This window comes from Pseudophryne corroboree, chromosome 8 (assembly GCF_028390025.1).
Source record: "Pseudophryne corroboree isolate aPseCor3 chromosome 8, aPseCor3.hap2, whole genome shotgun sequence".
Taxonomy (NCBI): domain Eukaryota; kingdom Metazoa; phylum Chordata; class Amphibia; order Anura; family Myobatrachidae; genus Pseudophryne; species Pseudophryne corroboree.
This window is the reverse complement of record NC_086451.1, coordinates 342,244,907-342,255,292: the sequence shown is the minus strand read 5'-3', so window position 1 is coordinate 342,255,292 and position 10,386 is coordinate 342,244,907.

Here is a 10,386-nt window from a genome sequence, read left to right as displayed (position 1 = left end):
GGAATGAACACTGCTGACAGTGCTATCACATGATTCTCCGCCCAGCGAAGAATCCTTGCCACTTCCATCATTGCCCTCCTGCTTCTTGTGCCGCCCTGTCTGTTTACGTGGGCGACTGCCGTGATGTTGTCCGACTGGATCAACACCGGCTGACCCTGAAGCAGAGGTCTTGCCTGACTTAGGGCATTGTAAATGGCCCTTAGTTCCAGGATATTTATGTGAAGTGACGTTTCCATGCTTGACCACAAGCCCTGGAAATTTCTTCCCTGTGTGACTGCTCCCCAGCCTCTCAGGCTGGCATCCGTGGTCACCAGGACCCAATCCTGAATGCCGAATCTGCGGCCCTCTAGGAGATGAGCACTCTGTAACCACCACAGGAGAGACACCCTTGTCCTTGGAGACAGGGTTATCCGCTGATGCATTTGAAGATGCGATCCGGACCATTTGTCCAGCAGATCCCACTGAAAAGTTCTTGCGTGGAATCTGCTGAATGGAATCGCTTCGTAAGAAGCCACCATCTTTCCCAGGACCCTTGTGCATTGATGTACTGACACTTGGCCTGGTCTTAGGAGGTTCCTGACTAGGTCGGATAACTCCTTGGCTTTCTCCTCCGGGAGAAACACCTTTTTCTGTACTGTGTCCAGAATCATCCCTAGGAACAGCAGACGTGTCGTCGGAATCAGCTGCGATTTTGGAATATTTAGAATCCATCCGTGCTGTCGTAGTACTACTTGAGATAGTGCTACTCCGACCTCTAACTGTTCTCTGGACCTTGCCCTTATCAGGAGATCGTCCAAGTAAGGGATAATTAAGACGCCTTTTCTTCGAAGGAGAATCATCATTTCGGCCATTACCTTGGTAAAGACCCGGGGTGCCGTGGACAATCCAAACGGCAGCGTCTGAAACTGATAGTGACAGTTCTGTACCACAAACCTGAGGTACCCTTGGTGAGAAGGGCAAATTGGGACATGGAGGTAAGCATCTTTGATGTCCAGAGACACCATATAGTCCCCTTCTTCCAGGTTCGCTATCACTGCTCTGAGTGACTCCATCTTGAACTTGAACCTTTTTATGTAAGTGTTCAAGGATTTCAGATTTAAAATGGGTCTCACCGAGCCGTCCGGCTTCGGTACCACAAACAGCGTGGAATAATACCCCTTTCCCTGTTGTAGGAGGGGTACCTTGATTATCACCTGCTGGGAATACAGCTTGTGAATGGCTTCCAATACCGCCTCCCTGTCGGGGGGAGACGTTGGTAAAGCAGACTTCAGGAACCGGCGAGGGGGAGACGTCTCTAATTCCAATTTGTACCCCTGAGATACTACCTGCAGGATCCAGGGGTCCACTTGCGAGTGAGCCCACTGCGCGCTGAAATTCTTGAGACGGGCCCCCACCGTGCCTGAGTCCGCTTGTAAGGCCCCAGCGTCATGCTGAGGACTTGGCAGAAGCGGGGGAGGGCTTCTGTTCGTGGGAAGAGGCTGTCTGCTGCAGTCTTTTTCCCCTTCCTCTGCCCCGGGGCAGATATGAGTGGCCTTTTGCCCGCTTGCCCTTATGAGGACGAAAGGACTGAGCCTGAAAAGACGGTATCTTTTTCTGCTGCGAGGTGACTTGGGGTAAAAAGGTGGATTTTCCAGCCGTTGCCGTGGCCACCAGGTCCGATAGACCGACCCCAAATAACTCCTCCCCTTTATACGGCAATACTTCCATATGCCGTTTGGAATCCGCATCCCCTGACCACTGTCGCGTCCATAATCCTCTTCTGGCAGAAATGGACATCGCACTTACTCTTGATGCCAGAGTGCAAATATCCCTCTGTGCATCTCGCATATATAGAAATGCATCCTTTAAATGCTCTATAGTCAATAATATATTGTCCCTGTCCAGGGTATCAATATTTTCAGTCAGGGAATCCGACCAAGCCACCCCAGCACTGCACATCCAGGCTGAGGCGATTGCTGGTCGCAGTATAATACCAGTATGTGTGTATATACTTTTAAGGATATTTTCCAGCTTCCTATCAGCTGGTTCCTTGAGGGCGGCCGTATCAGGGGACGGTAACGCCACTTGTTTTGATAAGCGTGTGAGCGCCTTATCTACGCTAGGGGGTGTTTCCCAACGCGCCCTAACCTCTGGCGGGAAAGGGTATAATGCCAATAATTTTTTAGAAATTAGCAGTTTTTTATCGGGGGAAACCCACGCTTCATCACACACCTCATTTAATTCATCTGATTCAGGAAAAACTACGGGTAGTTTTTTCACACCCCACATAATACCCTTTTTTGTGGTACTTGTAGTATCAGAAATGTTCAAAACCTCCTTCATTGCCGTGATCATGTAACGTGTGGCCCTACTGGAAAATACGTTTGTTTCCTCACCGTCGACACTGGAGTCAGTGTCCGTGTCAGTGTCTGTATCGACCTGAGGTAACGGGCGTATTATAGCCCCTGACGGTGTTTGAGACGCCTGTACAGGTATTAACTGATTTGCCGACTGTCTCATGTCGTCAACAGTCTTTTGTAAAGTGCCGACACTATCACGTAATTCTTTCCATAAGACCATCCAGTCAGGTGTCGACTCCCTAGGGGGTGACATCACTAACACAGGCAATTGCTCCGCCTCCACACCATTTTCCTCCTCATACATGTCGACACAGCGTACCGACACACAGCACACACACAGGGAATGCTCTGATAGAGGACAGGACCCCACTAGCCCTTTGGGGAGACAGAGGGAGAGTTTGCCAGCACACACCAGAGCGCTATATATATACAGGGATAACCTTATATAAGTGTTTTTCCCTAATATAGCTGCTGTATATATTAATATGCCAATATTGTGCCCCCCCCCCCCTCTCTCTTGTTTTACCCTGTTTCTGTAGTGCAGGACTGCAGGGGAGAGTCAGGGAGCCTTCCTCCAACGGAGCTGTGAGGAAAAAATGGCGCTTGTGTGCTGAGGAGATAGGCTCCGCCCCCTTCTCGGCGGCCTTTCTCCCGCTTTTTTGTGGAAAACTGGCAGTGGTTAAATACATCCATATAGCCCAGGAGCTATATGTGATGTATTTTTAGCCATTTAAGGTATTTTCTTTGCGTCCCAGGGCGCCCCCCCCCCAGCGCCCTGCACCCTCAGTGACCGGAGTGTGAAGTGTGCTGAGAGCAATGGCGCACAGCTGCGGTGCTGTGCGCTACCTTATTGAAGACAGGACGTCTTCTGCCGCCGATTTTCCGGACTCTTCACTCTTCTGGCTCTGTAAGGGGGCCGGCGGCGCGGCTCCGGGACCCATCCATGGCTGGGCCTGTGATCGTCCCTCTGGAGCGAATGTCCAGTAGCCTAAGAAGCCCAATCCACTCTGCACGCAGGTGAGTTCGCTTCTTCTCCCCTTAGTCCCTCGATGCAGTGAGCCTGTTGCCAGCAGGTCTCACTGAAAATAAAAAAACCTATTTAAACTTTTACTCTAAGCAGCTCAGGAGAGCCACCTAGATTGCACCCTTCTCGTTCGGGCACAAAATCTTAACTGAGGCTTGGAGGAGGGTCATAGGGGGAGGAGCCAGTGCACACCAGCTAGTCCTAAAGCTTTTACTTTGTGCCCAGTCTCCTGCGGAGCCGCTATTCCCCATGGTCCTTTCGGAGTCCCCAGCATCCACTAGGACGTTAGAGAAATAGAATTACCGGTGAGTAAATTCTTATTTTCTCTAACATCCTAGTGGATGCTGGGGACTCCGTAATGACCATGGGGATTATACCAAAGCTCCCAAACGGGCGGGATAGTGTGGATGACTCTGCAGCACCGAATGGGCAAACACAAGGTCCTCCTCAGCCAGGGTATCAAATTTATAGAATTTTGCAAATGTGTTTGAACCCGACCAAGTAGCAGCTCAGCAAAGCTGTAATGCCGAGACCCCTCGGGCAGCCGCCCAAGAAGAGCCCACTTTCCTTGTGGAATGGGCTTTCACTGATTTCGGCTGCGGCAATCCCGCCGCAGAATGAGCCTGCTGAATCGTGTTACAGATCCAGCGAGCAATAGTTTGCTTTGAAGCAGGAGCACCCAGCTTGTTGGATGCATACAGGATAAACAGCGAGTCAGTCTTCCTGACTCCAGCCGTTCTGGTTACATAAATCTTCAAAGCCCGGACTACGTCCAGCAACTTGGAGTCCTCCAAGTCACGAGTAGCTGCAGGCACCACGATAGGTTGGTTCAAATGAAAAGAGGACACCACCTTTGGCAGAAACTGCGGACGAATCCGCAATTCTGCCCTGTCCATATGGAAAACCAGATAGGGGCTTTTACATGACAAAGCCGCCAATTCTGATACACGCCTAGCTGAAGCTAAAGCCAACAGCATGACCACTTTCCACGTGAGATACTTTAGTTCCATGGTTTTAAGTGGCTCAAACCAGTGGGATTTCAGGAAATCCAACACCACGTTAAGATCCCAAGGTGCCACTGGTGGCACAAAAGGGGGCTTAATATGCAGCACTCCCTTAACAAACGTCTGAACCTCAGGCAGTGAAGTCAGTTCCTTTTGAAAGAAAATGGATAGGGCCGAAATCTGGACCTTTATGGATCCTAATTTTAGGCCCATAGTCACTCCTGACTGTAGGAAGTGCAGGAATCGACCCAGCTGGAATTCCTCTGTAGGGGCCTTCCGGGCCTCACACCAAGCAACATATTTTCGCCATATATGGTGATAATGTTTTGCTGTCACGTCTTTCCTAGCCTTTATCAGCGTAGGAATAACTTCATCCGGAATGCCCTTTTCCGCTAAGATCCGGCGTTCAACCGCCATGCCATCAAACGCAGCCGCGGTAAGTCTTGGAACAGACAGGGCCCTTGTTGTAACAGGTCCTGTCTGAGAGGCAGAGGCCACGGGTCCTCTGTGAGCATTTCTTGCAGTTCCGGGTACCAAGTCCTTCTTGGCCAATCCGGAGCAATGAATATTGGGGGTAATTCCAAGTTGATCGCAGCAGGATTTTTGATAGCAATTGGGCAAAACCATGTGCACTGCAGGGGGGGGCAGATATAACATTTGCAGAGAGAGTTAGATTTGGGTGGGTTATTTTATTACTGTGCAGGGTAAATACTGGCTGCTTTATTTTTACACTGCAAATTAGATTGCAGATTGAACACACCACACCCAAATCTAACTCTCTCTGCACATGTTATATCTGTCCCCCCTGCAGTGCACATGGTTTTGCCCAATTGCTATCAAAAATCCTGCTGCGATCAACTTGGAATTACCCCCATTGTTCTCACTCTTCTTTTTCTTACAATTCTCAGCACCTTGGGTATGAGAGGAAGAGGAGGAAACACATAGACCGTCTAGAACACCCATGGTGTTACCAGCGCGTCCACAGCTATAGCCTGAGGGTCCCTTGACCTGGCGCAATATCTTTTTAGCTTTTTGTTGAGGCGGGACGCCATCATGTCCACCTGTGGCAGTTCCCACCGCTGTGCAATCTGCATGAAGACCTCTTGATGAAGTCCCCACTCTCTCGGGTGGAGATCGTGTCTGCTGAGGAAGTCTGCTTCCCAGTTGTCCACTCCCGGAATGAACACCGCTGACAGTGCTTGCACGTGATTCTCTGCCCACCGAAGAATCCTGGTGGCTTCCGCCATCGCCACTCTGCTTCTTGTGCCGCCCTTGCGGTTTACATGAGCCACTGCGGTGATGTTGTCTGACTGAATCAGCACCGGTTGGTTGCGAAGCAGAGGCTGCGCTTGACTCAGGGCGTTGTATATGGCCCTTAGTTCCAGGATATTTATGTGCAGACAAGCCTCCTGACTTGACCACAACCCTTGGAAGTTTCTTCCCTGAGTGACTGCCCCCCATCCTCGGAGGCTCGCATCCGTGGTCACCAGGACCCAGTCCTGTATGCCGAACCTGCGGCCCTCGAGAAGGTGAGCACTCTGCAGCCACCACAGAAGAGACACCCTGGCCCTCGGGGACAGGGTGATCAGCCGATGCATCTGAAGATGCGATCCGGACCACTTGTCCAACAGATCCCACTGAAAGATCCTCGCATGGAACCTGCCGAAGGGAATAGCTTCGTATGAGGCCACCATCTTTCCCAGGACTCGCGTGCAGTGATGCACCGACACCTGTTTCGGGTTTAAGAGGCCTCTGACTAGAGTCACGAGCTCTTGAGCCTTCTCCGCCGGGAGAAACACCTTCTTCTGGTCCGTGTCCAGAATCATGCCCAGAAAGGGCAGACGCGTCGTAGGAATCAGCTGTGATTTTGGGATATTCAGAATCCAGCCGTGCTGTTGCAACACTTCCTGAGAGTGTGCTACGCTGATCAACAACTGCTCTCTGGACCTCGCCTTTATGAGGAGATCATCCAAGTATGGGATAATTGTGACTCCTTGCTTTCTCAGGAGCACCATCATTTCCGCCATTACCTTGGTAAATATTCTCGGTGACGTGGAGAGCCCAAACGGCAACGTCTGGAATTGGTAATGACAATCCTGTACCACAAATCTGAGGTACTCCTGATGAGGTGGATAAATAGGGACATGCAAGTAAGCATCCTTGATGTCCAGAGACACCATAAAATCCCCCTCTTCCAGGCTTGCAATGACCGCTCTGTGCGATTCCATTTTGAACTTGAATGTCCTCAGATAAATGTTCAGGGATTTTAAATTCAAGATGGGTCTGACCGAACCGTCCGGTTTCGGTACTACAAACATAGTGGAATAGTAACCCCTTCCCTGTTGAAGGAGAGGAACCTTTACAACCACCTGCTGGAGGTATAGCTTGTGAATTGCTGCCAGCACTACCTCCCTTTCCATGGGGGAAGCCGGCAAGGCCGATTTTAGGTAACGGTGAGGGGGCGTCACCTCGAATTCCAGCTTGTATCCCTGAGACACAACTTGTATAGCCCAAGGATCCACCTGTGAGCGAACCCACTGGTGGCTGAAATGTCGGAGACGCGCCCCCACAGCTCCTGGCTCCGCCTGTGGAGCCCCAGCGTCATGCGGTGGATTTAGTGGAGCCGGGGAGGACTTTTGTTCCTGGGAACTAGCTGCGTGGTGCAGCCTCTTTCCTTTACCCCTGCCTCTGGCATGAAAAGATGCACCTCTGACTTTCTTGCTCTTTTGCGAACGAAAGGACTGCATTTGGTAATACGGAGCTTTCTTATGCTGTGGAGGGACATAAGGCAAGAAATTTGACTTCCCAGCCGTAGCTGTGGAAACTAGGTCTGAGAGACCGTCCCCAAACAATTCCTCACTCTTATAAGGTAAAACCTCCATGTGTTTTTTAGAGTCGGTATCCCCTGTCCATTGCCGAGTCCATAAGACCCTTCTGGCAGAAATGGACATTGCGTTTACTCTAGAGCCCAGCAGGCAAATGTCCCTCTGGACATCCCGCATATATAGGACTGCGTCCTTGATATGTGCCAGGGTCATTAGAACAGAGTCCCTGTCCAGGGTATCTAACTCCTCAGACAGAGTATCCGTCCACGCTGCTACCGCACTACACATCCAGGCCGAAGCAATTGCTGGCCTCAGCAGCGTACCAGAATGTGTGTAAACAGACTTCAGGATAGCTTCCTGCTTTCTATCCGCAGGATTCTTTAGGGCGGCCGTATCCTGAGACGGCAGGGCCACCTTTTTAGACAAGCGCGTCAACGCCTTGTCTACCCTGGGTGAAGATTCCCAGCGTAACCTGTCCGTTGGCGGGAAAGGATACGCCATCAGCAATCTCTTGAAAATTACTACCTTCCTATCAGGGGAATCCCATGCTTTTTCACATAACTCATTCAATTCATGTGACGGGGGAAAAGTCACTTCTTGCTTTTTCTCCCCATACATATAAATCCTCTTGTCAGGGACAGGATTTTCCTCAGATATGTGTAATACATCCTTCATTGCCACAATCATGTAGCGGATAGCTTTAGTCATTTTAGGCTGCAACTTTGCATTATCGTCGTCGACACTGGAATCAGATTCCGTGTCGACATCTGTGTCAACTAACTGGGATATTGGGCGCTTTTGAGACCCCGACGGCCTCTGCGCTGTGGGAGCAGGCATGGGTTGAGACCCCGACTGTCCCAAGGCTACAGCTTTATCCAATCTGTTATGTAAGGAGCTTACATTATCATTTAACACCTTCCACATATCCATCCAATCCGGTGTCGGCCCCGTCGGGGGCGACACCACATCTGTTCGCACTTGTTCTGTCTCCACGTATCCTTCCTCATCAAACATGTCGACACAGGCGTACCGACACACCGCACACATACAGGGAATGTTCTGAGGACAGGACCCCACAAAGGCTTTTGGGGAGACAGAGAGAGAGTATGCCAGCACAGACCCCAGCGCTATATAACCCAGGGATTACACAGTACCTTAGTGTTTACCCAGTAGCTGCTGTTTTTTATATATCTGCGCCTAAATTTATGTGCCCCCCTCTCTCTTTTTTACCCTCTATTGCACCTGTATACTGCAGGGGAGAGCCTGGGGAGCGTCCTTCCAGCGGAGCTGTGAAGAGAAAATGGCGCTGGTGTGCTGAGGAAGAAGGCCCCGCCCCCTCAGCGGCAGGCTTCTGTCCCGCTTCTCATGTGTAAAAATGGCGGGGGCTCGTACATATATACAGTGCCTGACTGTATATATGTAAGCTTTTGCCATCAGGTATCTTAATTGCTGCCCAGGGCGCCCCCCCCTGCGCCCTGCACCCTACAGTGACCGGAGTGTGTGGGTGTGCTGCGGGAGCAATGGCGCACAGCTGCAGTGCTGTGCGCTACCTTTAAGTGAAGACAGGAGTCTTCTGCCGCCGATTTCGATGTCTTCTTGCTTCTGCTGCTTCTGTACTTCTGGCTCTGGGAGGGGGGCGGCGGCGCGGCTCCGGGAACGGACGATCAAGGTTAGGTACCTGTGTTCGATCCCTCTGGAGCTAATGGTGTCCAGTAGCCTAAGAAGCGCAACTTAGCTGCAGTGAGTAGGTTTGCTTCTCTCCCCTCAGTCCCACGTAGCAGAGAGTCTGTTGCCAGCAGAAGCTCTCTGAAAATAAAAAACCTGACAAAATACTTTATTTTCTAGCAAGCTCAGGAGAGCCCACTAGGAGCACCCAGCTCTGGCCGGGCACAGATTCTAACTGAGGTCTGGAGGAGGGGCATAGAGGGAGGAGCCAGTGCACACCAGATAGTACTGAATCTTTCTTTAGAGTGCCCAGTCTCCTGCAGAGCCCATCTATTCCCCATGGTCCTTACAGAGTCCCCAGCATCCACTAGGACGTTAGCGAAAAAGCCACGTTGGTTTAGGGCACTATAAGGTAAATGTATTACACTTCTTGCTTCGCCTCACTACCGAGGCAAAGCAGTAAGGTACCTACCTCGATAAGATGTACTAACAGCTTGTCTGCCGAAGTGCGCTCCCCCCTCTGTCGATGTCCCCCCTTTAGCACACAGCGCATCAGCTCAGTGCTGATGCGCTGTGTCTCCTTCCCTCCCGGCTCCAGTGCACATACATGGGATCTCGCTACTCACGCGAGATCCCATGCGCACTCTGAAGCTGGCACCCACTACAGGCAGTGACAGCTCTGTCCCTATTGTGGTCTATGGGCATCGCCACTTGCAGCTGTCAAAATTGACAGCTGCAGGTGTCGGAACGGTCAGCATCAACATTGCAAATATCGGCCTGCTATTATATAGCAGCACCGATATGGACAGTAGCGCCTGTCACTGTCCCCGCATCGCCAGTGTCTTACATGGGGGAGAAGCAGTATCTTCCCCATATTGCAGGGTAATACAGTTACCTCTATAAAACTTTACCAGCTCATGAGTGTACAGTCTAAAGCTTATAAGGTGATTATACTTTATTGCAATTGCTGCCCAGCAAATTTAAAGATAGTTTTGGAAGGAAACAGAACATTTTAAAAAAAAAACCCAAATCTATTTTTTTACCGTTTTGCTTTAAACACCAGTCAAAACCCAAAAGGTAACATTGATGTTACATCATCTATTTAATATGGCATCATCATTATTAGTAGTAGTAGGGACGGTGTATTGCACTCTTCTACCCCATACAGACATGGGATGTATAGGCCAGAATGGAACTTACAGGTAGATTTTTAGGAATGTTCTGCTACACTATCCCTAAAATTCCAGCAGCAGTGCTCCTCACATTTACTGCAACTGGTGGCCCAAAGTAAGTGCCGCGCTCAACGATATGACACATATATGACCACTAAGCCGCAGAAATGTTTCTTTGTTTATTGTTGCGTTAGAGACGATTTCATAGCAGCTTTTCAGACACAAAGGGGTATCTTTATTTAATTAAGTGTGGATTTACAAATGTGGAGTTGTTACCTATAGCAACCAGATTCTACTTATTTATCTAGCACCTTCTAGAAGATAATAGCTGGCATCTGATTGGTTGCCATGGGCCAC